Here is a 27359-nt window from a genome sequence, read left to right as displayed (position 1 = left end):
CAGAAAAAAACAAGAAAGAGTAATAAATGTGCAGAAAGAGGAAAGAGGGGTGCAGAAAGAGGCAAGAGGGATGCAGGAAGAATGAAGACTAGTGCGAAAAGAGGCAAGAGAGGTGCAGAAAAAAGCAACAGAGGTGCAGAAGGAGGCAAGAGAAATACAGAAAGCAGCAAGAGAAGTCCGGAAAAAAGCAATAGAAGTACAGAAAGAGGCAAGAGGGATGCAGAAAGAGGCAAGGGAAGTCCAGAAAGAGGCAAGGGAAGTCCAGAAAGAGGCAAGGGAAGTCCAGAAAGAGGTTAGAGGGGTGCAGAATGAGGCAAGAGAGGTGCACAAAGAGGCAAGAGAGGTGCACAAAGAGGCAAGAGAGGTGCACAAAGAGGCAAGAGAGGTGCACAAAGAGGGAAGAGAGGTGCACAAAGAGGGAAGAGAGGTGCACAAAGAGGGAAGAGAGGTGCACAAAGAGGGAAGAGAGGTGCACAAAGAGGGAAGAGAGGTGCACAAAGAGGGAAGAGAGGTGCACAAAGAGGGAAGAGCGGTGCACAAAGAGGGAAGAGCGGTGCACAAAGAGGGAAGAGCGGTGCACAAAGAGGGAAGAGCGGTGCACAAAGAGGGAAGAGCGGTGCACAAAGAGGGAAGAGCGGTGCACAAAGAGGGAAGAGCGGTGCACAAAGAGGGAAGAGCGGTGCACAAAGAGGGAAGAGCGGTGCACAAAGAGGGAAGAGCGGTGCACAAAGAGGGAAGAGCTGTGCACAAAGAGGGAAGAGCTGTGCACAAAGAGGGAAGAGCTGTGCAGAAAAAGGCGCGAGGTGCAGAAAAAGGCGTGAGGTGCAGAAAAAGGCGCGAGGTGCAGAAAAAGGCGCGAGGTGCAGAAAAAGGCGCGAGGTACAGAAAAAGGCGCGAGGTACAGAAAAAGGCGCGAGGTACAGAAAAAGGCGCGAGGTACAGAAAAAGGCGCGAGGTACAGAAAAAGGCGCGAGGTACAGAAAAAGGCGCGAGGTACAGAAAAAGGCGCGAGGTACAGAAAAAGGCGCGAGGTACAGAAACAGGCACGAGGTACAGAAAAAGGCGCGAGGTACAGAAAAAGGCGCGAGGTACAGAAAAAGGCAAGAGGAGTGCAGAAAAAGGGAAGAGGAGTGCAGAAAAAGGGAAGAGGTGCAAAAAGAGACAAGTACACACTGGTATACCTGGTTAAAGTTACAGGTGAAGAGACAGGCAGGAGACGTGAAGAGACAGGCAAGAGGGGTGCAGAAAGTGGCAAGAGGGGTGCAGAAAGTGGCAAGAGGGGTGAAGAGACAAGCAGGAGAGGTGAAGAGACAGACAGGAGAGGTGAAGAGACAGACAGGAGAGGTGAAGAGACAGACAGGAGAGGAGAAGAGACAGACAGGAGAGGTGAAGAGACAGACAGGAGAGGAGAAGAGACAGACAGGAGAGGAGAAGAGACAGACAGGAGAGGAGAAGAGACAGACAGGAGAGGAGAAGAGACAGGCAAGAGAGGTGCAGAAAGAAGCAAGGGGTACAGAATGAGGCAAGAGGGGTGCGGAAAGAGGGCAGAGGGGTGCAGAAAGAGGGAAGAGGGGTACAGAAAGAGGGCAGAGGGGTACAGAAAGAGGGCAGAGGGGTGCAGAGGTGCAGAAAGAGGGCAGAGGTGCAGAAAGAGGGCAGAGAGGTGCAGAAAGAAGAGGAGTGCAGAAAAAGGGAAGAGAAGTGCAGAAAAAGGGAAGAGAAGTGCAGAAAAAGGGAAGAGAAGTGCAGAAAAAGGGAAGAGAAGTGCAGAAAGAAGCAAGAGAAGTGCAGAAAGAGTAATAAATGTGCAGAAAGAGTAATAAATGTGCAGAAAAAGGAAAGGGGTGCAGAAAGAGGCAAGAGGGGTGCAGGAAGAAGGAAGACTAGTGCAAAAAGAGGCAAGAGGGGTGCAGAAAAAAAAGCAACAGAGGTGCTGAAGGAGGCAACAGAAATGCAGAAAGCAGCAAGAGAAGTCCAGAAAGAAGCAAGGGGAGTCTGGAAAAAAGCAAGAGAAGTACAGAAAGACGCTAGAGGGGTGTAGAAAGAGGCAAGAGGGATGCAGAACGAGGCAAGAGGGATGCAGAACGAGGCAAGAGGGATACAGAAAGGAGGCAAGGGAAGTCCATAAAGAGACAAGGGAAGTCCAGAAAGAAGCAAGAGAAGTCCAGAAAGAAGCAAGAGAAGTCCAGAAAGAAGCAAGAGAAGTGCAGAAAGAAGCAAGAGAAGTGCAGAAAGAAGCAAGAGAAGTGCAGACATAGGCTAGAGGGGTATAGAAAGAGGCTAGAGGGTTGTAGAAAGAGGCTAGAGGGTTGTAGAAAGAGGCTAGAGGGTTGTAGAAAGAGGCTAGAATACTGCAGAATGAGGCAAGAGCGGTGCACAAAGAGGCAAGACCAGTGCACAAAGAGGGAAGGAGGGTGCAGAAATAAGCAACAGAGGTGAAGAAAGAGGCTAGAGGTACAGAAAAGGCTAGAGGTACAGAAAAGGCGAGGGGTGCAGAAAAAGGCAACAGGGGTGCAGAAAAAGGCAACAGGGGTGCAGAAAAAGGCAACAGGGTGCAGAAAAAGGCAACAGGGTGCAGAAAAAGGCAACAGGGTGCAGAAAAAGGCAACAGGGGTGCAGAAAAAGGCAACAGGGGTGCAGAAAAAGGCACCAGGGGTGCAGAAAAAGGCACCAGGGGTGCAGAAAAAGGCACCAGGGTGCAGAAAAAGGCAACAGGGGTGCAGAAAAAGGAAACAGGGGTGCAGTAAAAGGAAACAGGGGTGCAGTAAAAGGAAACAGGGGTGCAGTAAAAGGAAACAGGGGTGCAGTAAAAGGAAACAGGGGTGCAGTAAAAGGAAACAGGGGTGCAGTAAAAGGAAACAGGGGTGCAGAAAAAAGGAAACGGGTGCAGAAAAAGGCAACAGGGGTGCAGAAAAAGGCAACAGGGGTGCAGAAAAAGGCAACAGGGGTGCAGAAAAAGGCAACAGGGGTGCAGAAAAAGGCAAGAGAGGTGCAGAAAAAGGCAAGAGAGGTGCAGAAAGAGGCAAGAGAGGTGCAGAAAGAGGCAAGAGGTGCAGAAAGAGGCAAGAGGTGCAGAAAGAGGCAAGAGGTGCAGAAAGGGGCAAGAGGTGCAGAAAGAGGCAAGAGGTGCAGAAAGAGGCAAGAGGTGCAGAAAGAGGCAAGAGGTGCAGCAAGAGGTGCAGAAAGAGGCAAGTACACACTGATATACCCGGTTAAAGTTAAAGAGGTGAAGAGACAGGCAGGAGAGATGAAGAGACAGGCAAAAGGGGTGCAGAAAGAGGCAAGAGGGGTGAAGAGACAGGCAGGAGAGATGAAGAGACAGGCAGGAGAGATGAAGAGACAGGCAAGAGGGGTGCAGAAAGAGGCAAGAGGGGTGTAGAGACAGGCAGGAGAGGTGAAGAGACAGGAGATGAAGAGACAGGCAGGAGAGGTGAAGAGAGGGGCAGGAGAGGTGAAGAGAGGCAGGAGAGGTGAAGAGAAAGGCAAGAGGGGCGCAGAAAGAGGGAAGAGGGGCACAGAAAGAGGGAAGAGGGGCACAGAAAGAAGCAAGAGAAGTGCTGAAAGAAGCAAGAGAAGTGCTGAAAGAAGCTAGAGAAGTGCTGAAAGAAGCTAGAGAAGTGCTGAAAGAGGCAAAAGGGGTGTGGAAAGAAGCAAGAGAGGAGCAGAAGGAGGCAAGAGAAGTGCAGACGGAGGCAAAAGAGGGCAGAAAAAAGGCTAAACAGGTGCAAAAAAAGGCAAGAGGTTCAGAAAGAAAGAGGTAGGAGAAGTGCAGAAAGAAGCAACTGAGGTGCAGAAAGAAGCAACAGAGGTGCAGAAAGAGGCAAGAGGTGCAGAAAGAGGCAAGAGGTGCAGAAAGAGGCAAGAGGTGCAGAAAGAGGCATGAGGTGCAGAAAGAGGCAAGAGAGGTGCAGAAAGAGGCAAGAGAGGTGCAGAAAGAGGCAAGAGAGGTGCAGAAAGAGGCAAGAGAGGTGCAGAAAGAGGCAAGAGAGGTGCAGAAAGAGGCAAGAGAGGTGCAGAAAGAGGCAAGAGAGGTGCAGCAGAAAAAAGCAAGAGGTGCAGCAGAAAAAAGCAAGAGGTGCAGAAAAAAGGGAGGTGTAGAAAACAGTAGAGATGTGCCGAAAGAGGCAAGAGAAGTGCAGAAAAGGGAAGAAAAATGTACAAAGAAGCAAGAGAAATGCAGAAAGAGGCAGGAGAGGAGCAGAAAGAAGCAAGAGTGGTTTGAGCATCATTAGTACCAACTTAACAACCACATTTAGCAAGAAGTAACAGGTGACCATTCCAGGTTTGCAAAGGGCCTACCACCACGTTGTACCACTTGTCGCTGCATTTTTGGTAACGTTTGAGCCGTTTGAGCTAGAAACAAGGTTTTTTGTTGAAATCTGCAGATTATGCTGCAGATGATAGATTATGTGGCAAATGCGGAAAATGTCTAATTATGCGAAAATCGGTGCAGCCTCACAGTCACATAATTCCCAGTGGCCCTGCTCATACCTCGGACTCGGTCCAGAAGTGCTCCTCAGTGGTTCCTTCTTTTTTTTCGTCTCACTGAGTTTATATAGTTTAGCTTCTATGGAAACGAGTAAGACAAAACCGGAGGTTACCACTCCACAGCACAGACTACCATACCACATAATTACTCTCTATAATACATAATCCTACTCTACATAATTCTTAGACACTAAATACCACATACTTTCTATCCACACAATTCCACTGCACAACATACCACATAATTCCACTAAACACAACGTTCACCCACTCCACTCCAAAAAACATTAGTAAAAAACATTTACATTTACAACGCCAATAGACATAACTTTAGCAAATGTGAGACACATTACATTGCAAATGCTTCTTTAACTAGTAGTAGCGTTTGCAGAGTGGTGGACAAAGGGTGCTGGGTCTCGGACTAGCGCTCAGGAATTACATTTTTGGTAACGTTTGAGCCATTTGAAAGAGGCAAGATGGTTGGAGAAAGAGACAAGATGGGTGCAGCAAATAGGCAAGAGGGATGCAGAAAAAAAGGCAAGAGGGATGAAGAAAGAAGCAAAGAGGTGCAGAAAGAAGCAAAGAGGTGCAGAAAGGGTAAAGAGATGTAGAAAGAGGCAAGAGGGGTGCAGAAAGAGAGAAGAGGGGTGCAGAAAGAGAGAAGAGGGGTGCAGAAAGAGAGAAGAGGGGTGCAGAAAGAGAGAAGAGGGGTGCAGAAAGAGAAGAGGGGTGCAGAGAGAAGAGGGGTGCAGAGAGAAGAGGGGTGCAGCGAGAAGAGGGGTGCAGCGAGAAGAGGGGTGCAGCGAGAAGAGGGGTGCAGCGAGAAGAGGGGTGCAGCGAGAAGAGGGGTGCAGCGAGAAGAGGGGTGCAGCGAGAAGAGGGGTGCAGCGAGAAGAGGGGTGCAGCGAGAAGAGGGGTGCAGCGAGAAGAGGGGTGCAGCGAGAAGAGGGGTGCAGCGAGAAGAGGGGTGCAGCGAGAAGAGGGGTGCAGCGAGAAGAGGGGTGCAGCGAGAAGAGGGGTGCCGCGAGAAGAGGGGTGCCGCGAGAAGAGGGGTGCCGCGAGAAGAGGGGTGCCGCGAGAAGAGGGGTGCCGCGAGAAGAGGGGTGCCGCGAGAAGAGGGGTGCCGCGAGAAGAGGGGTGCCGCGAGAAGAGGGGTGCCGCGAGAAGAGGGGTGCCGCGAGAAGAGGGGTGCCGCGAGAAGAGGGGTGCCGCGAGAAGAGGGGTGCCGCGAGAAGAGGGGTGCCGCGAGAAGAGGGGTGACGCGAGAAGAGGGGTGACGCGAGAAGAGGGGTGACGCGAGAAGAGGGGTGACGCGAGAAGAGGGGTGACGCGAGAAGAGGGGTGACGCGAGAAGAGGGGTGACGAGAGAAGAGGGGTGACGAGAGAAGAGGGGTGACGAGAGAAGAGGGGTGACGAGAGAAGAGGGGTGACGAGAGAAGAGGGGTGACGAGAGAAGAGGGGTGACGAGAGAAGAGGGGTGACGAGAGAAGAGGGGTGACGAGAGAAGAGGGGTGACGAGAGAAGAGGGGTGCCGAGAGAAGAGGGGTGCCGAGAGAAGAGGGGTGCCGAGAGAAGAGGGGTGCCGAGAGAAGAGGGGTGCCGAGAGAAGAGGGGTGACGAGACCGGCAGGAGAGGTGACGAGACAGGCAGGAGAGGTGACGAGACCGGCAGGAGAGGTGACGAGACCGGCAGGAGAGGTGACGAGACCGGCAGGAGAGGTGAAGAGACCGGCAGGAGAGGTGACGAGACCGGCAGGAGAGGTGACGAGACCGGCAGGAGAGGTGACGAGACCGGCAGGAGAGGTGACGAGACCGGCAGGAGAGGTGAAGAGACTGGCAAGATAGGTCAGAAAGAGGTAAGAGGGGTACAGAAAGAGGCAAGGGGGTGCAGAAAGAGGGAGGTAAGGGGTACAGAAAGAGGCAAGGGGGTGCAGAAAGAGAAAAGAGGGGTGCAGAAAGAGGCAAGAGGGGTGCAGAAAGAGGGTAAAGAGATGTAGAAAGAGGCAAGAGGTACAGAAAGAGGGAAGAGGGGTACAGAAAGAGGCAAGGGGGTGCAGAAAGAGAAAAGAGGGGTGCAGAAAGAGGCAAGAGGGGTGCAGAAAGAGGGTAAAGAGATGTAGAAAGAGGCAAGAGGTACAGAAAGAGGGAAGAGGGGTACAGAAAGAGGGAAGAGAAGTGCAGAAAGAAGCAAGAGAAGTGCTGAAAGATGCAAAAGGTGTGCAGAAAGAAGCAAAAGGTCTGCAGAAGGAGGCAAGAGAGGTGCAGGAGGCAAGAGAGGTGCAGGAGGCAAGAGAGGTGCAGAGGTGCCCAGGTAGGCAAGAGAGGTGCAGATGGAGGCAAGAGAGGTGCAGAAAAAAGGCTAGATAGGTGCAAAAAATGGCAAGAAAGGTTCAGAAAGAAAGGCAGGAGAAGTGCAGAAAGAGGCAAGAGAGGTGCAGAAAGAGGCAAGAGAGGTGCAAAAAAAGCAAAAGGTGCAGAAAAAAGCAAGAGAAGTGCTGAAAGATGCAAAAGGTGTGCAGAAAGAAGCAAAAGGTCTGCAGAAGGAGGCAAGAGAGGTGCAGGAGGCAAGAGAGGTGCAGGAGGCAAGAGAGGTGCAGAGGTGCCCAGGTAGGCAAGAGAGGTGCAGATGGAGGCAAGAGAGGTGCAGAAAAAAGGCTAGATAGGTGCAAAAAATGGCAAGAAAGGTTCAGAAAGAAAGGCAGGAGAAGTGCAGAAAGAGGCAAGAGAGGTGCAGAAAGAGGCAAGAGAGGTGCAAAAAAAGCAAAAGGTGCAGAAAAAAGCAAGAGGTGCAGAAAAAAGCAAAAGGTGCAGAAAAAAAGGAAGGTGCAGAAAACAGTAGAAATGTGCAGAAAGAGTCAAGAGAAGTGCAGAAAAGGGAAGAAAGATGCATAAAGAAACAAGAGAAATGCAGAAAGAGGCAAGAGTTGCAGAAAGAAGCAAGAGTGGTTGGAGCATCATTAGTACCAATTTAACACCCACATTTAGCAATGAGTAACAGGTGACCATTCCAGGTTTGCAAAGGGCCTACCACCAAGTTGTAACACTTGTTGCTGCATTTTTGGTAATGTTTGACCTAGAAACAAGGTTTTTTGCTGAAATCTGCAGATTATGCTGCAGATGATGGATTATGTGGCAAATGCGGAAAATGTCTAATTATGCGAAAATCGGTGCAGCCTAACAGTCACATAATTCCCAGTGGCCCTGCTCATACCTCGGACTCGGTCCAGAAGTGCTCCTCAGTGGTTCCTTCTTTTTTTTCGTCTCACTGAGTTTATATAGTTTAGCTTCTATGGAAACTAGGAAGACAAAACCGGAGGTTACCACTCCACAACACAGACTACCATACCACATAATTACCCTCTATAACACACAATCCCACGTTACATAATTCTTATACACTAAATACCACCTGCTTTCTATCAACACTATTTCACTGCACAACATACCACATAATTCCACTACACACAACGTACATCCACTCCACTACAAAAAACATTAGTTAAAAACTTTTACATTTACGACAATAGCCATAACTTTAGCAAATGTGAGACCTATTAAATTGCAAAAACTTCTTTAACTAGTAGTCGCGTTTGCAGAGTGGTGGACAAAGGGGGCCGGGCCTCTTACTAGTGCTCAGGAATTACATTTTTGTTAACGTTTGAGCCATTTGAAAGAGGCAAGAGGGTGCAGAAAGAGGCAAGAAGGGTGCAGAAAGAGGCAAGATAGGTGCACAAAGAAGCAAGAGATCTGCAGAAAGAAGCGACAGAGGTGCAGAAATAGGCAATAGAGGGTAAGTAACCCTCATAGGATCAACTGAAGGCACACCACACGGGAATCTCCTGGTTGTCTAGTTTTCAAAAATGTCTGGTTCGTAGCTTTGAATGGGTTGCACCACAGAACACCCCTAAATACTGCAGCTACTCCCATTGCTTATCTCTCAATATAGCGCTTTAGGGCCTTTTTGTGTTGTGGTCTCCTGGCCCACCCACACAAGTAGAGTATAATTCTTGTCAGGGGGCAAGTGAGAACGCAGGGTGGTAGAAAACATGCTGTTCCCCACAGATTCCAGAACTTTGTCACAGAAATGTGAGGAAAATGTGTGGGAGGTTTGGACCAAAATTTGACATTTGCAAAGGCTTCTGAGCAAAATTACTTAGTAAGAGGCATGCAAGTCACACATCCCTATACTCCCATAGCGGTGTAGTTTTTACAAACGAGGTTTGCTATGTTTCCCTAGGTGTCGGCTGACGTAGGGCCCAAAATCCACAGCTACCACAAATAAAGGGTCCGGTTTTAGTGGGAAAAATGTGATGCATCTAGGATATGTTTTGGGCCATTTCTTGCCACAGACACTAGGCATAACCACACAAGTGAAGTACCATTTTTAGGTCTCGTCTATCCCATCCCGATATAGTAAGCGGTCCGAAAAGTCTCCCCAAACAGCAGATTCAATACAGCTCATGTGAGCCAGGCGCGTGCACATCACATCACACACCATTTGTTATCAGCTTGTGAGCCTTGGCATCAGACTTCAAAGGATCCACTCCCCCGCTCCCCCCCCATCAGACTTCAAAGGAATCCGCTCCGCTCCCCCCCCACGCAATGCCGAGAGCTTGTTTTTCACTGCTCCGAGAGGCTTCTTTGTATCAGCCTGACTGCATGCTTGTTTAATGTGGTGGATACTCACTGCCATCTAGTGGCCATGTTTTATTGTGAAAAGCTTCAGCCTCCTGCCCGTCCCCGAGCCTCGTCCTCCCCGCGCGGCCTCAAGCGCCATCGCTCCAGGGCTTTCATCCAAAGTACATCAACAGATTTTTCGAGGATGCAGTCATTCTTCGTCCGGTTCTTTTTTTTTTTTTTTTTTTACCCAAGGTTCATTCTTCCTTTCATGTTCCCCGAAAGGCTATTCTCCCTTTTTTCTTTCCCTCCCCTTTCTCGGAGGAGGAAAAGGCTCTTTACTCTTCGGATGTTAAACATGGTCTCTGTAGGAAGGTGGCTACCTGACTATGGTTACCCCAGATTTATTTCCTTGTGTTTAGCTGGTTTTCGACTTAGTTGACCTGGTTCCCTGCCAATCAGGGCCCCAGGCCATCTGCTCTCTTTGTAAAATGGATTCCATGTACCCTAGGTACATACCACAATTGGAAATGGACTCCTTGTCAGCCCCTGTACCATGCACTATAGGTGCTCAGGGCATAGGTGCCACCAAGGCCTACTAGGGGCTGCAGCATATCTTTTGCCACCCCTGGCTGGTCCCTAAATTGACACAACTGGCTGATCACTCAGCTGGGGCAAGTTGGTGTAATCACCTCTTGCTTAGGTATAGTATACCTATATCTAAACCTATATCTGGACACATATGAACCTGTGAGCCACTCCTATGGAAGGCCTCATCAATCCTGGAGGCAGAGTGCGTGGTTTAATGTGAAATGGAGCTCTAGCATGAGCTGAGCCTGTCTGCAGCTGTCGGGAACAACTCCCTAAGCTGTTTCAGGATAATGCCATACCATATACTATTAAGTGCATTATAATCCTCGCGGTTATATAGCAACTTTGGTTTGGCTTTATCAAAACATGTCGTGTAAGGTGTCATACGAATTGGAATACTATCCCCTCGCCAGTTCTGGCGACGGGGATAGCATTCCACCCCTCTAGAGGGAGAAGACATGTTACTTTACTGAAATGCGGTTAATTTTAAAAGAGCCTCAGATCCACAAAATGGATGCTTCTGCCACAGACACAGGTCTGACCCCCTGCAGCTGACCGAAACTCAGCCAAGGGGGCCATGACAAAGGGTTTCCTGTCGCAGGGCGGAGTTACACCCCCCCAGACAGGAGATAGTGGATTGTAGCAGGGAGGTTTGAAAGAAACCAGACACTGCATGGGGAGCACAAGGCTGCCCCTTGCATAATCCGGCCAAACCGGTTCTGGGGCACTCCAGCCCTCGTGCCAGCGCGGCCTGGATCAAAGGAAGGGGGTGTATCCACCCACTTCCTGGGTCCCACCCATAGGAGGGGACCTAGCAGGTAATCCAGCCCCCCAGATTCGAATAAGAGTGGGAGCAGTGCCAATGCACTTCAGATTATCCTGATGAAACATAAGAAACGAAACTCTGGACCCTTCGACATCCTACTCGACGTAGAAGACTGAAGAATCTCCCTTGTGGTCAAGGAGTGACCACCCTGTGCAAACAGGCACCATCCAGCCATCGACTTCTGCTTTGTTGCAGTTCCCGCCGGAACTCGAGCGACAGAGATCGACGAGATCAAGCTTACCTGCCTTCCAACAGCCCGATCCACAGTCCCTGCAGAGCTGAGACCCGTGGAGGCGACCGGAAGCGTGGGGCACGCCATCTTGAAAAGACCACGAGACGCTGACCGTGCAGCCCACGAGTGACCCTCGAAGCTGTACACTGGGGTTTGAGAAGCCCCAACCCTGAGCCACTTTTGCACTGAAGTTCAGCCCTCCACACTCGACGAGTGCTGCGTGGGGCCCTTCTGCTTCTTTTGGCTCAATGCGTTGGCCTGGTCACTTGCCAGCTGGCTTGTGGCCCCTGTCCCGACGAAACTTGAAATACGACTTGCGATTCTGGTTGCTCAAGATTTGCACCCGCTCCCCTGAAAAGGAGCCCCCACTCTGACCCTCCTGGTTCGAGTGAGAAGCAATCTCCCGGTTTCGCGTGGATTGCTTTTGCCAAGTGTTGTTTGCTCCAATCTTGAAGCCGACAGCGCCGACGGCGAGAGCCTGCGTGGGACAGATCGTGACCCGCTCCTGGACGTCGTAGATGCCCCAGAGCCCACGTGACAGCGGAGGGAAGCTCCTCGACAACCACCTGATTGCGCCCGACATTGCCTGGTTCCGTCCTGGTTCCACCCTGGTCACTGCTGAGTGACCCAGACTCTGTCCCCTCTGCTTTCAGGTACTTTTCGACTTGAGTCCACCCTTGGCTTCCACCGGACACTTCTCCTTCACCTCGCCTGCAGCCCTTTCAGCTCCAAGCACCAAGAACCTGCGTGACGAAACCCGACTCAACTTCGACCCTATGCACCCGCTTCCTGTGGGTGAGGTAACATTGCAACGCCGGTGTTCCCACACTGGTACACACCTCTAGGGTCTGTGTCTAAAGTTTTGTCTTCCTAGGTTCAGCGGGAGTGTCCTTAAACTCTATTTGCGTAATTTTTACGCACCATTGGTTAACATTGGTACATGCTTGTGCTTTCAGCACTGCACCCGAATCCCGCAGGCTTTTCCCGACATCAGCATTGCTTGTCCCGACTGCTCCCAGCGATTCCCTAGGCCCTAGGCCTAACCACTGATCGATTGGTATCTCTTATACCATTTTTTTAGTGCATGGTTTGAATGGCCCCTAGGCCTCATCCAAAATTGTGCAACTTTGTATGTTATACTGTGCTTTTGATTTAACGCTTGTGCCCCTTTGTTCATAAAGAATACTGGGGATTGTTTTTAGTAATAAATGCATATATTTTTATAATATATACTTGTGTGGTGTCCTTTCATTTGATATTACAGGATTGTATTTGGTAAAACAGCTCGCTTAACACGACCTCTTAAGTTAAGCCTTTAGGCTGCTTAGTCCATGCTACCCCTAGGATAGCTTGTCTAATAAGGTTGACTTACAACCAGACACCATAAGGGTTGTTTGGACTGATACAAGGTGATTCCAGAATTGGAAACATCATATATCAGGCCAACTTCTCACAGTCTCCATTTATCTGGACAGCTCTCAAGCATTCTGGAAGACAGAACGACCTTTTTGTGACTTCAGGCAAGAAAGTCAAGGCAGGTCTGCCACTAGAGCCACATTGAGTAGATGGTTGAAAGATATTATCCTGCAGGCTCAACAGAGCTCTTCCGGGGTGGCCCGATTAGGTGCTAGTCTACCAGGGGCATGGCTGCCTTCTGGACACAGTTGCAGGTATTTAGAGATTTGTGGAGCAGCCACTTGATCTCATCTCACTGAAGAGGTTTATGTCGCCGTAGTAGGAGACACTTCTACGTTGACTACATCAGAAATGACTTTGTATCAGTCTGAATTCTAATGTGGAACTGCAAGTTAGTCTTTTTTTAAACTTTAATTGCAGATTCAGCAGAACAAGTAAATGATGCACGTTAGAAATCAGGCAAGTACTGCTTTACAAGGGGCAAGTAATGTTACATAATAGCGATCGCCTGAACCACATAATGCAAAAGTAGAGTCTTACTGAAAATTGATCAATAAGAATGCGTATAGGGTATGAAATAAAATAGGAGAGGAAAAAAAGGAAACCTCGTGCCCAGAAAAAAAACAAGCATTGGCATAGCCAATAGGTCTCGCTTTTGGGACCTTATAAGTATTTAGTTATGCAGCACAATATCTGTGGTGCAATAACATCAACTGTTGCAAGGCTAAACACTTATATGGTCCCAAAGGCGAGACCTATTGGCTATGTCAATGCTTGTTTTCTTATTCTTATTTGTGGCTCCAAAGTTCTCCCGAGCGTGTTTATGTTTTTTTTTTTTTTACCAGCGCGGCAAGTCTAGGCCCTGCTTCACTGACAGCCGCAATTGCCCTGCCTTACAGAAGGCACCTAGTGTGTACATGTGATAGGTCTGAGAAAGACTAAAACACGGGGCACCACGTCCAACTTCCAGCTCAAATGAGTCTCTCAAGGCACCCTGGGATAAGAATCCTTCCACGCACGCAGCAGGTTAGAAAAGGTAGGAAGAAAAACATACACATCGCAACTTTCAGTGTTCATTACAAGTGGCTCCAAAAATCCCAAAAGCCTGGACTGTTTTTTAAAACACATTGTACAGTATCACTCTTCACACTACCCTGAAACCCCATGACACAGCTCCCAGAAAGGGCAAGTACAGTGCTCGCAGCGCTGTTTTGGCACAGTGAGGAGTAATGTTAATCTGATACCGTCAACACTAGAAATTGTTGTTTTCTGTAAGAGGCACTAGTTAGTGTTCTCCGTATCGGTGCCCTCTGGGCCATTTAATAAAGATTGTACATTAAGGAGTGTGTGATAAAGAGGCGCCGGGGTAGAGCGCTTCCTATGAAGAGCACAGGCACAGGACATTACTGGGTCCGGGTCGCGGAACCTCCAATCCCAGCCTCAGACACAAGAGAGAGGGCCACCCAGGGTGTACCGGCATGGTACGGAATTATTGACCTCGGGTCGGAGAATGTCTAAGTAGGCCTTATATGGGTTTGAAGTAGTAATATGCGCCACACCCAAACAGGTATCAGCAGCAGGTTCTGAAGCCGCACAGTCAGTCTGCCGGCTGAAAAATAAAGGCCGTTAAAGCTTACACCATAAAATCTTGCATCTTCAATGGAATCTAATCAGATGGGCATTCTCTGTCATTTTTAAAGATGTACATAAAATAATTAGGTTTACATTTGCACTCACCCAATGAGGTTACACGGAGAATGCACACAACTATTCCATGCCCAAACCTTATAAAACAAGCATTAGCAAACCAACCAATCAAGCGGAAAACGAAAGCCGTGGAAAACTAGATGTGCGGGCCGGCCAGCAGTGAATAATTAGGGGAGAGAGAGTGGAGGTGCTAGGGAACAGATGGCCGTGAAGCAGGGGGCACCCTTTGAAGTCACGGCCTGCGGTCGTGAATAAGTGAGGGCGGGGGGCGGGGCAGCTTTGATGAGGCAAATGCTGCTGGCAAAGCTGGCTATGGAGGGGGAAAGTTTATGGCCCAAAAGCGCGTGCCTGTGGCCACGTGAACTCGAAAACCGCACGAAAAAAGCGGTGGTTTCACGAGAATTTCGAGCACTTGAATTCTCGCCATTTCCCATTCCTTCGGAATGGAAAAGGCGTGACCTAAAAACTGCATTCTATAACGTCAAGACACCTCGAAACCAGAAAGAGTGATGAGAAGACAAGAAAATTAATCAGGCTCTCCCCCAACCGGGTCCACAGGGTCATCCAATGCACTACGAAGCAGATAATACCTAATGGGTTCACAAATAACATGTGGTTTAGATGTATGTGGTTTCAGCAAGGTGTATGTTTCTACAAAGTCATTACAAATCGCCATGCCAGGCAACCAATCGGCCCGAGTGGGCAAGCTAGTAGTGTTAATGATTTGGTGGGTGACAGAGCACTGTTCCCAATGTTTTTTCAGATAAAGCTGGGTGCCGTAGAAGGTATCCCAACTGCATCAAGTTGAAAGACCATGCACCTCCTATGGTTCGTAAAGTAAGGATTGTTATTCCTACGAAAGAGGTAAAGGCAGAGATTCAGAAAATATACACAAGGGGAATCATCAGCCCAGAGGAATCAACTGGAGTATGTGCGATGCATATGGTCCTAGCAACACTAAAATCCATTTAAAATATTTTATATGCAAGAGATACCCAAGTTGAAGGGTGTGAGAGAGCCTAGGCTTCTGGAGTGAAGCAAAGAGTGCTTCTTTGGAACTTAGCACGGTTTTCCTTGATCTTTCATGGGCCACTGGAAGGGTTACTACAAGCAGGTTAACCTTTCTGTTTTTGATATCTCCTGCCAAGAGACTCCCAGCTCCACTCCACATTCTTGCTGGCACTTCATACGAAGACCTATGCAGGACTAGTGTGTGTGGAATAAGCAAAAGAATTGCTCAGAACAGACTACTGGAATGCACTAATGCCTGCAACGTTAGTATAAAGATGGGACAGAAACTTTCAGCCAGGGTGCCATGACGTTTCTGAAAAACTTTGGGTTCTCCACTCCAGTGGCAATTGATAAACCCTTTGTGCTCCAGGGTTGCTAACCGCCAACTCCTCTGGTCCGCTAAGGTACCAGACACCTTCAAATTTTGGTCTAAACTGTCAGATGGTAATCTGTGACCATGGTTCGAGAGAGAGGTGAGATAGACCATCTCTCCTTTCTCTCGAAACACGGTCCATGGCTTTCATTGGCATAATTTGAGCCCAGTAAAGCCTGTCTGCCCTTGGACTCCTGAAAATACTGCCACAATTACGGCCTTCATCCCAGAGAGAGAAAGAACTCACAGCACATTTTAACACCATCATAAGCTCTCTTTCAGGAAAACTCCATCTTGACAGATGAAACTCAATTACGGAAGAGGTGGCCTGCAGGTAGTTTTGAAGTCACAACTCAGTTTCCCTTTACTTGCGTAGCAGACCCAACAAATATGTGTAGAACACTTCATAGATCAACCAAAGCTATTACAAAAAGAGAGTAAATCAAAACTACTACTACTTAAGCACTCTGACTATATAAGGTGGCACTTGGTACAACAGTGAGATTAAGCCATCTTTATGCCAGCAAGAAAAATGATGGATTTGGGCCCAGATCTTTTGACTGGGGTGAATGTGCGACATTGATCCACATTCTGTCCATCATTGTTGTGTTTGCAGTTACCGCAGCAAGAAATACATGGCAGATTTTTAAGAGATACTTTCATATTATGGAAGCAACATAAGACTATTGTGAGGATATCATTTTGTTGCTCTTGGACGTGAGAAGGTTTTATCTCCACTGGTGATATTTTGTTTTCTGGCTTCTCAAAGATGAGCTTCGCTTAGTCCTGGTGAGAAGGATTACAAGACAATTAAACTGTATAGGCAATATCAAGTAGTTGGCAAGCACAAAGGATACCAGATTGGGTCTCCTTGCTATTGATGACCTGATTTTCAGATGTCAAGTAAACTGTTAGCATGCATACTTAGAACAATTTATGAAGGTATGGAAATAGCGGTGGAGTTGAAATCTCAGTGTATAACATACATGGACGTTTTGCAGCCAAAACACCACTGTTACTCAAAAAGATCGACGGATTTGGCCTGGTGGTGAAATATTTAATCAACACATTTCCTCTGGGACTGCAAGAGATATGCTATAGAGTGCTTAACAGATCTACTTTTGTATGAAGAATTGATTGCACTTGGAGTCTACGGCAGAGGTTCTGATTCAGGGGGCAGGTTTTAATCGAAGATCAGATTTCCCAAAACAAGATAAGAAGAAAAAAATGGCTTCGGATTAGACTAGTAGATTGCTTTCAAGCATGGATTGACAGTTCTTAATTGCTCAAACCTCTAGTTCGAATTTCCCAGTGGCAACATGACAGCATACAATACCCTAGTTATCTACAAAGCTACTCATCTCATCTTAAAAACAAGGGAAAAACATGGCTTCAAAATTCCTGAGCAACATATACACACTGCACCCACTGGACGCTGCCAGCACAATCTGACAACAAGCATTTGCAATGCAATAGGTCTCGCATTAATTAAGTTTGAGCTATTGGCATTGCTAAATATTGCATGCTGTGCTTTAGATGAATATGTTTAAAAGTAAAGTGGGCCATACTGCGATTGCTACAATAGTTAATTGTGGATGCGTTAACAATGGATGTGTGCACTGATGGCTGGTGAATTGTGCACTGATGGCTGGTGGTGTGTGTGCCTGGTGAAAGCGTGCACTAACGGCTCGTGGTGTGTGCCTGGTGAAAGCATGCAGCGACGGCTGGTAGTGTGCGGGTGCCTGGTGAAAGCATGCAATGACGGTGTGGTTGTGTGTGGTGTTTGTGCCCGGTGAAAGCGTGCACTGACGACTGATGGTGTTTGTGCCTGGTGAAAGCAAGTACTGACGGCTGGTGGTGTGTGCCTGGTGAAAGCGTGCACTGACGGCTGGTGGTTTGTGTGTGTGCCTGGTGAAAGCGTGCACTGATGGCTGGTGGTGTGTGTGTGCCTGGTGAAAGCGTGCACTGACGGCTGGTGGTGTGTGCCTGGTGGAAGCATGCACTGACGGCTGGTGGTGTGTGCCTGGTGGAAGCATGCACTGACGGCTGGTGGTGTTTGTGCCTGGTGAAAGCATGCACTGTCGGCTGGTGGTGTTTGTGCCTGGTGAAAGCATGCACGGACGGCTGATGTTGTGTGCCTGTTGAATGCGTGCACTGACGGCTGGTGTTGTGTGCCTGGTGAAAGCGTGCACTGACGGCTGGTGGTGTGTGTGCCTGGTGAAAGCGTGCACTGACGGCTGGTGGTGTGTGACTGATGGAAGCGTGCACTGACGGCTGGTGGTGTGTGACTGGAGGAAGCGTGCACTGACTGCTAGTAGTGTTTGTGCTCGGTGAAAGCGTGCACTGACTACTGATGGTGTCTGTGCCTGGTGAAAGTGTGCACTGACGGCTGATGGTGGGTGTGTGTGTATGCTTGGTGAAAGCGTGCACTGACAGCTGTTGCTGTTCGTGCCTGGTGAAAGCGTGCACTGACGGCTGGTGGTGATTGTGCTTGGTGAAAGCATTCATTGACTGATGGTGTCTGTGCCTGGTGAAAGTGTGCACCCGGTGAAAGCGTACACTGACGGCTGGTGGTGTGTGTGTGTGTGTGCCTGGTGAAAGCGTACACTGACGTCTGCAGAAGATACACTTGAAAATCATTGCTGTGCAGAACAGCTCCATCCAGTCATGAAAAGTTGCGCTCTTCACGGCCATACCTGCAGCAGTCCACACCCCAACATCAGTTAGCTGTTTCAGCAACAAGTCACCGCAGATGCCTGAACTCCTCCCACTGAGCTGCAAAAACATGCTCCCGGCCTAGGTTTAGTTTATTGCAAGCTTTGGCTAAAGTGATTCGCAAACAAATGACTCCTTGTATGTTTGTTAAAGAAAATGTCATATGTCTAGCCGCGCAGGTCTTGTGCCGTCCGTCCCCAAGTGTGCAGAACCTGTGATGCCAGGTGGTATGGCGCGAGCTCTACATTGGCACTGCGGCGGTGAGCGAGAGGGGCGCATGCGCACTACAGCTGTCACTGAAGGAGCGAACTGAACTGTTCTGAGACTTGTTGCACGCGGGGAAGAACGGCTGGGCTCTCTGTGCCTATCGTGGCATACTGAGAAACACGAAGTATCCGTGCAGGGATCGACCAGGTGGCGCTAGCTGGAGCACCGCATGGTTCTGGGTCATTATAGCGTCTCCACTGTGGGGCCACCTGAGGGCTGTGCCCCATCTGCATCCCCCTGAGCACCCAATCACAATACCTATTAAGGAAAGCAAATAGCAATTTAAAAGAAAAACAGAGAAAGAGCTTCATCTCCAGAGCTTCATGTAAGCCTGCAAGAGGAGCTCCCGACTCCTCCATCCGGCTGCTGACACAGAGGGCGGGATCCTCCTGGCTCACAACTTGCTGCCTCCTCCGGGATAGGGCAGGCACAGGCAGGAGGAGGAGGAGGAGGAGGAGCTTGGGAGGAGCAGCCTCGTCACAGGCGGGGGAAGGAAAGCAGGCGCACTCCTCGAGGTCGGTCAATCCGGAGACGCTGGCTTGCCACATGCAGAGTGCTGAGAAAAGAGCTTAGGCATTGAGGTAATTATAAACCGTTGCCAAGTCCGAATTGGGGGGGTTGCTCGGGGAGGGAGGGAGAGAAAGCGCGCAATGCATATCTCCTGTCCTGCGTGCACGTAGACGGGGAGGGGGGGGGAGAGAGGGAGCGAGCTCAGCCCTCACAAAAGCGTGGCGGAGCGCGAGAGGAGACGGGCGCGTTCACCGCTCATGTCTGCTAAACTTCGTGTTCACACCCATTGTCTGCAATGGGTTTTGATGCTCGTGCACATCTACTGTCCCACTTCGCAGCCTACACAGCAACAATAAGTCTCGCTTCGCGAGCAGCGCATAGCGCTGCATCGCTAGGCGAGACAATAAGTCTCGCTTCACGAGGAGCGCATAGCCCTGCATCGCTAGGTGAGACCTAAAAATTAACTGGAAAGCATTGCAGCTCTAAATGAGTTAAATGATGTGCACACTGATTAAGGAACAACCTCTCTATGACCACCCATCTACATTTTAATTTGTTTTTTAAAACACCTTTGTTGATTTTCTTCACATACTCCCGGCTATGAAAAGCAACCTAATGGAGGATAGTTCACAATAAAATAATTTACTATGGTAGAGAAGACATACGAAGAAAAGAGGTTTGTTAAGGGTTGCAATGCCTCGAGCCAAACTAATTATGATCCAGGATCTGTGTGTTTGTGTAATATTTACATCTAATGCTTCCTTTACTGTATCCTGTTAACCCATCACGGATATCTGGCAGTAACACCATACCCGTATGGCACAGTTCAGCCCCAATTAAAATCATTGAGCCACGTAGAACAATTATTTGTCTGCAATTACTCGGCTCCGCTTGAGTTCCACATACACTTCTGTGATGTAGCACAGGCCTTTATTGCAGCAGCACCAGTATCCCAGACCAATATATGCAAGCTTACCAACTAAAGTGCAAGGCCCTTGCTCCGTGTGGTGTGGAAAGTTGCAGTTTTCTCTTATAATTGTAACGTACTGCTTGAGGAGCGCAATATACTGTGGCTGTTACTTTTGTAATAAATTATATAGATTCACACATTTTTACTGAAGAAAAAAAATCAGATGCTTATTAAGTTGAGTAAGAAGCTTACATTAAAAAACTTTAAACAATGAATAAACACACTTCAATAAACATGTTACGATTACGATCTAAGAGCCACATGCGCTATTTGTGACCTCACAAATTACACCCAAAACATTAGTGATTAACTCACAGGATGAACAGACAGCACTGTACTTTTTCACACCCATTTCCTAAAAGTGGAAATTCAGCTTATATTATCTTAATATCCGCAGGAAACTCTAGTTGAGCACAGTGATACCACAGTCGTTCCAATGCAGCAATTCTTTACATTTTGACTGCTGTGGACACCAACTCATTTATTACTAGAATCGGAGACCCTCCATTGAGTCATTTTTGGAAGCTGGAGACCCGCACGGAGTCATTAATGGAAACCGGGGACCGATGGCCTAAGCAATTTTTAGTTGAACCTCAAAACAATACACAAAAATATGAAAACAAGTATACACCAAACACATCCATGAATATTGAAATATTTTGTTTAATTCATGATAGAGAAGTTTTCAAACTTGCTTCTTTATTTGGATACACTTTATTAACTTTAATGTATTCTTTTTAAAATAATTTAATTCTGTAAACCATACGCGGAACCCCCCCCCAAACAAGTTAAGAACCACTGTTCCAATGCATTTATTACCAGTGCAGATATCTAGATATCCTAGACACCCAGGTGCATTTGTTGTCATCTGTGTACCCATTCATAAGATGAGCAGTGCGAAAAGGGGTGAGGAATTAACTATAGCAATTACCTGTGATCTGTTAATAGTCTTTTTATAACTAGGGCTCCAGCTTTAATGTTTTTTTTTTGTTTTTACATTTCTATCTAGATTTCCTTTTTTTTTGCACATTTTATTATATTTATCCATTCATATTTTACGCTTGGTGTGAGAAAATTAACTGCAATGGGTATCTTTTCATATTTTTTTAAGAACCAATAATTTTTTAGGTCTCGTCTATTCAATCCCGTAGGGATGGTAGGCGAGATTATAGTAAGCGGTCTGAAAAGTCTCCCCAAACAGCAGATTCAATACAGTTCATGTGAGCCAGGCGCGTGCACATCACACACCATTTGTTATCAGCTTGTGAGCCTTGGCATCAGACTTCAAAGGATCTGCTCCCCCACCCTTCCCCCATCAGACTTCAAAGGAATCCGCTCCGCTCCCCCCACCCCCAACACAATGCAGAGAGCTTGTTTTTCACTGCTCCGAGAGGCTTCTTTGTATCAGCCTGACTGCATGCATGTTTAATGTGGTGGATACTCACTGCCATCCAGTGGCCGAGTTTTATTGTGAAAAGCTTCAGCCTCCTGCCCATCCCCGAGCGGCCTCAAGCGCCATCGCTCCAGGGCTTCCATCCAAAGTACGTCAACAAAAAAAGGGGCATATGTTTGTTTAATCACAGTGGGAAGGAGCCGCTCTCTACCGATGCCCTTAGAGCTTAGCAGAAAGGAACCCACGGTCTCCAATTGGGCGATCACCATCAAAACAGGTTTTAACAAGAAACGAATCTCCGCATCAACCACAACTGGACCACAAGTTTTAAAAACGCATGTCTGCATCCGCCTTCGAGGAGTGTACATAAAACTAAACAAAGCCGGGCAAAAAAGACGCCGACCCGTCTTTTTTACAGCACACATTGATCACAACTGCAAACGACTGCAAAACGCTCCAGCAACATCGAGGATGACTTACGCTCTTAACGCCCCCCAAAACACAGCCATGCACAAAGGCACCATCTTCTCCGACCGCCCACTTAACTAGAAACGATGGCTTGAAAGGCTACCACCCACTGACCTTGTAAGGTCCTCAGGGAGTACTTATGTCGATGGCACAAAGAACGGCCACGCAAACACGTGCACCCAGGGAAAGAGTCTACAACTCCGCAAAACACGGGCATTTCATTAGACAGCACAGAAAAAACACCCTCACATCCCCATTCACCTTCACCCACCCCCCCTCTCACCCTCACCCACCCCCCCTCTCACCCTCACCCACCCCTCTCACCCTCACACACCCAACCCTCTCACCCTCACACACCCAACCCTCTCACCCTCACACACCCACTCATACACCCACCCTCACACACCCACCCTCACACCCCCTCTCACCCTCACACACGCTCACCCACCCTCACACCCCCTCACCCTCACACCCCCTCACCCTCACACACCCTCACCAGCATAGCATAACAAAACATAGTATAACAAAACATAGCAAAAAAAATAAGCATAGGATGGCAAAACATAGCATAACAAAACAAAGCATAGGATAGCAAAACATAGCATAGGATAGCAAACCAAAACATAGCAAAACAAAACATAGCATAGCATAACAAAACATAGCATAACAAAACATAGCAAAACAACATAGCATAGCTAAATATAGCATAACAAAGCATAGCATAACAAAATATAGCATAACAAAACATAGCATAACAAAACATAGCATAACAAAACATAGCATAACAAAACATAGCATAACAAAACATAGCATAACAAAACATAGCATAACAAAGCATAGCATAACAAAACATAGCATAACAAAACATAGCATAACAAAACATAGCATAACAAAACATAGCATAACAAAACATAGCATAACAAAACATAGCATAACAAAACATAGCAAAACAAAACATAGCAAAACAAAACATAGCAAAACAAAACATAGCAAAACAACAAAACATAGCATAGCAAAATATAGCATAACAAAGCATAGCATAACAAAGCATAGCATAACAAAGCATAGCATAACAAAGCATAGCATAACAAAACATAGCATAACAAAACATAGCATAACAAAACATAGCATAACAAAACATAGCATAACAAAACATAGCATAAGATAACAAAACATAGCATATAACAACAAAACACAACAAAACATAGCATAGTACAACAAAACATAGCATAGTATAACAAAACACAACAAAACATAGCATAGCAAAACACAACATAGCATAGCAAAACACAACATAGCATAGCATAACAAAACAAAGCATAGCAAAGCATAACAAAGCATAACAAAGCATAGCATAACAAAACATAGTATAGCAGAATAAAACACAACAAAACATAGCAAAGCATAACAAAGCATAGCATAGCAAAACGCAACAAAACATAGCATAGCAAAACACAACAAAACATAGCATAGCAAAACACAACAAAACATACCATAGCATAACAAAACACAACAAAACAGCATAGCATAACACAACAAAGCATAGGATAGCAAAACGAAACATTGTATAAAAAAACATAGCATAACAAAACATAGCATAACAAAACATAGCATAACAAAACATAGCATAACAAAACATAGCATAACAAAACATAGCATAACAAAACATAGCATAACAAAACATAGCATAACAAAACATAGCATAACAAAACATAGCATAACAAAACATAGCATAACAAAACATAGCATAACAAAACATAGCATAACAAAACATAGCATAACAAAACATAGCATAGTATAACAAAACACAACAAAACAGCATAACATAACAAAGCATAGGATAGCAAAACAAAACATAGCATAACAAAACATAGCATAACAAAACATAGCATAACAAAACATAGCATAACAAAGCATAGCATAACAAAGCATAGCATAACAAAGCATAGCATAACAAAGCATAGCATAACAAAGCATAGCATAACAAAGCATAGCATAACAAAGCATAGCATAACAAAACATAGCATAGTATAACAAAACACAACAAAACCTAGCATACATAACAAAACATAGCATAGCATAACAAAACACAACAAAACATAGCAAAACAAAACATAGCATAGCATAAAAATACAAAGCTTAGCATAGCATAGCAAAACACAACGCATAGCAAAACACAACACATAGCATAACAAAACATAGCAAAACACAGCAAAACATAGCATAGCAAACACAACTAAACATAGCATATCATGAAAAAACATAGCATAACAAAGCATAGCATACCAAAGCATAGCATAACAAAACACAGCACAGCACAGCATAACAAATCAAAGAATAGGATAGCAAAACATAGCATAGCATAACAAAACAAAACATAGGATAGCAAAACAAAACATAGCATAGCATACAGCATCACTCAGCACTACCACAGCATCCCTCAGGGGCACCACAACATCACTATGAGCTACTACAGCATCACTGAACGCCACAGCATCACTCGTTCGCCATCACATCACTCAGCGCCACCACAGCATCAATCTGTGCAACCATTCAACAACAACTGGTACAAATATGTTCTCTTAATGTTTCAAGCTTTATTACAAATGTAACAAAAAGATGTTAATATTTCACTTCTGTTCTTGGATTTTCGTCACAATAAAATACACTGAACATAATCTTCACAAAAGTTATTTACAAAAGTTGAAGCTATTGCCATTATAAATTACCATAACTTTTATGTAAGTATTAATTATTAAAAGCCATTGTTATTTGTAATACCAATACATGTAAGTCACGTAAATACAACATATTGCATTACAAATGCTATAGGTGTCACATTTGCGAAAGTTATAACTATTGGCATTGTAAATGACAAAGCTATTTTGCTATTTTCAAAAACAAAACATAAATAAAAAACTTGTCATTTACAATACCAATAGCTCAAACTTTCCTAATGCGAGACCTATTGCATTGCAAATGCTTGTTATTGGTAGACATGTGGGAGCACAGAATAGTAGAATATTTATTACAATTGAATTTTGCAGTATTTGTGCCTTCCAAATTTATGCAAGTATGTAAGAAAAAAAGACATTTTGAAAAATACCCACTAAATTGAATGCTAGTACGGGTACCCGCACATTCAAATGTATTCAAATAACCACTGTCCCTAAACTCAATATCTTGTGCCCATTTCAGAAGTATATAGTTTCCTTGATCCACATGTTTTACTCTATGTATTTCACCATAGGAATGAGAATTTGCCTTGCCTTGGTGCTGGTAAGTTCCAATTCTATTAAGGACTCGGAGGCGAGGATTATGCCTTCTTCCTTCACTTTATTTTTCACAGCAGCAAGAAAAAGACAGAAAAAACAACTTTTCCCATGAACACTTGGGAAACAGAAGAAATCAAACATCAGTCCTTTGTCCGTCTTTGCACTCCGGCAGCACCCATCATGCTCTGCTGCTTCCTCTTCCTCTTCCTCTTTCTTCGCGCAAAGCCCATGTTCCGGCCATATTACGCATCTTGCTTGGGACCATCATTCCCTGCAAAAAAAACATACGGTCAAAATCCTGTCGACTCTGCAGTATATCTCGCAGTGCATGGAAGTACAAGCCAGAGCAGAGCAACAGTAAAACATGGCAATAAACATCATGAACGAATTACTTACATTCCGTACGGAAAGGGTCCACTTCTCGGAAGCTCATTGGGGGGGATAATCCTCGCCTCCGAGTCCTTAATAGAATTGGAACTTATCAGCACTAAGGCTAGGCAAATTCTCATTCTATGTCAGGACCGGAGGCTTCGGATTATGCCAGTTCAAAGCTTGTCGACAACCAGCCGAGCTACTTCTAACACTGGCTTAAAGTAAAACCTCTTGAAAGTGGAATCTGAGGACCAATCGGCCGCCCTCATCAGATCCTCTAAGCGAGCCCAGAGGGCAAAAGCTTTGGAAGCCATAGCACCTCTTGCCGAATGAGCTCCAAATTGTTTAGAGTCAATCCCCCGCCTCCTGCATCACCCAACGCACCCATCTGGCTATGGCTGGGGACGAAACAGCCTTGTACGGTTTCCGTAGGGCAATGAGTAGTTGTCGTTCGCCCGGAGGGCGAGAATCATCAGTCATATCTTCACAAGCACGGAGGCACTGCACAATACACAGTTTTTGGGAATCCGGAAAAGCAAGGTATGAGATGACCGCGTGAGGGTGTTGGTCCGTCTGCCCACGGTGAAAGGCACCCCATCCGGGGAGAACACTCTGGCCGTGATGTCAAGGGCTCGAACATCAGATACTCTCCTGCAAGACACCAGGCACAACAACATCGCCAACTTGGCAGAAAGTTCCTTACGAGAAAGAAATCTGTTCGGTTGCCACAATAAAAACAAATTCAGTACCCTATTCACGTCCCAGAGGACAGAGTAACGTGGCTCAGGGGGCAGCGAGAGGCGAATCCCCCTCAAAAGCCTGCACACCAAAGGGTGCTCACCGACCGGTGAACCCTGCACCAGGTCGTGACCGGCCGAGATCGCCGATTGGAAGGTATTGATTGAGCGATAAGCCAAGCCTTCTTCCGCCACATCTGCCAGGAAGTTAAGGACATGGACTACATCAGCCCCCACCGGATCGAAACCCCGTCGCACACACCAGCAACGCCACCTAAGCCATTCTGATCTATATCGTTTGGTCGTGCCAACTGCCCAGGTCTTAGAGAGCAGAGACTCTGCCTGTCCCGAAAGGCCTGGGAGCGTCCAGCGACGCCGGAGATACGCCAAGCCATCAGTCTCAGAGAACCTTCCTGGACTAGACGGTGGGGAAGTCCATCCGGGCGGAGAAGAATATGAGGATATTGGGGGAGTAGGATTGGAGAATCCCAAGAAAGTTCCAGAAGAACTGGAAACCACACTTGAGACCTCCACCATGGTATAATCAGTACCACTTGCGCCGACTGGCGACGCAGCAACGCATACACTCGCGTTATCATCGAAAACGGGGGAAAAGCATACCCCTGCTCGCCAGACCAGTCCTGAAGGAATGCATCCATCCGTTGCCTCCGCCGACGGGTCCGGGTGCCAGCTGAAATACCTCGGAAGCTGATGCTCCAGACGGGACTGAAACAGGTCCACAGAGAAGGGACTCCACCGGTCCATAAGCCGAGAGAACACAAGGGGATCCAGTTTCCATACGCTGGCATCCAAGAGGTGTCTGGAGTGCCAATCGGCCACCTCGTTCTGCCTACCCGGCAGGTACTCCGCCGTGACGGACACCTGATGGTCCAGGCAAAAATTCCAAAAATCTCTCGCAAGATCTGCTAACATTTTGGATCTGGTACCACCTAGATGGTTGATGTACCGGACCTCCGAAACATTGTTTATCCGAAGGAGGACACAGGATTTGACCCTGTCCTTGGTCCAACATTGGACCACAAAGGATCCCGCAAGCAACTCCAAGCAGTTTATATGCAATGATTGCTCGAGAGCGGTCCAAGCGCCCCCCGTGGAGAAATCTCCGCAGCTGGCTCCCCACCCCGAACGACTGGCGTGCGATTCTATCACTATGTCCAGGGCCGAGCCGAAAATCGCACGGCCATTACAGGCCTCCATGCGCGACAGCCACCATTGCATTTCGCCCCTCACCTCGTCTGACAATGGAATCAGCTGCGAGTAAGTGAGGCCTCTCCCGAGATGGTACGCCTTCAGGCGCTGCATAGCCAGATAGTGTAAGGGGCCCGGAAAAATGGCCTGAATCGACGACGACAGGCCCACCAGACGTGCCAG

General features: G+C 47.1%; 1 protein-coding gene across 7 annotated transcripts in view; it reads right to left on the bottom strand.

Moving 5' to 3' along the window:
- Window positions 1-27359, bottom strand: part of ST3GAL6 (ST3 beta-galactoside alpha-2,3-sialyltransferase 6) — a 635416-nt gene that overhangs the window by 526858 nt on the left and 81199 nt on the right. The window contains exons 2-3 of one of the 7 annotated variants that reach the window (XM_078657723.1): window positions 7699-7783; window positions 4492-4567 (exon numbers count right to left, since the gene is read on the bottom strand). The exons of the other annotated variants lie outside the window; for them this stretch is intronic. The gene's annotated coding sequence lies outside the window, so the exon portion shown is untranslated. The remainder of the gene's footprint in view (window positions 1-4491; window positions 4568-7698; window positions 7784-27359) is intronic. 7 annotated transcript variants of the gene reach the window in all.

Source organism: Lissotriton helveticus, chromosome 8 (assembly GCF_964261635.1).
Source record: "Lissotriton helveticus chromosome 8, aLisHel1.1, whole genome shotgun sequence".
In the NCBI taxonomy this organism is placed as follows: domain Eukaryota; kingdom Metazoa; phylum Chordata; class Amphibia; order Caudata; family Salamandridae; genus Lissotriton; species Lissotriton helveticus.
The sequence above is the reverse complement of the archived record's forward strand: the minus strand, read 5'-3'. Positions and strand labels throughout refer to the sequence as shown.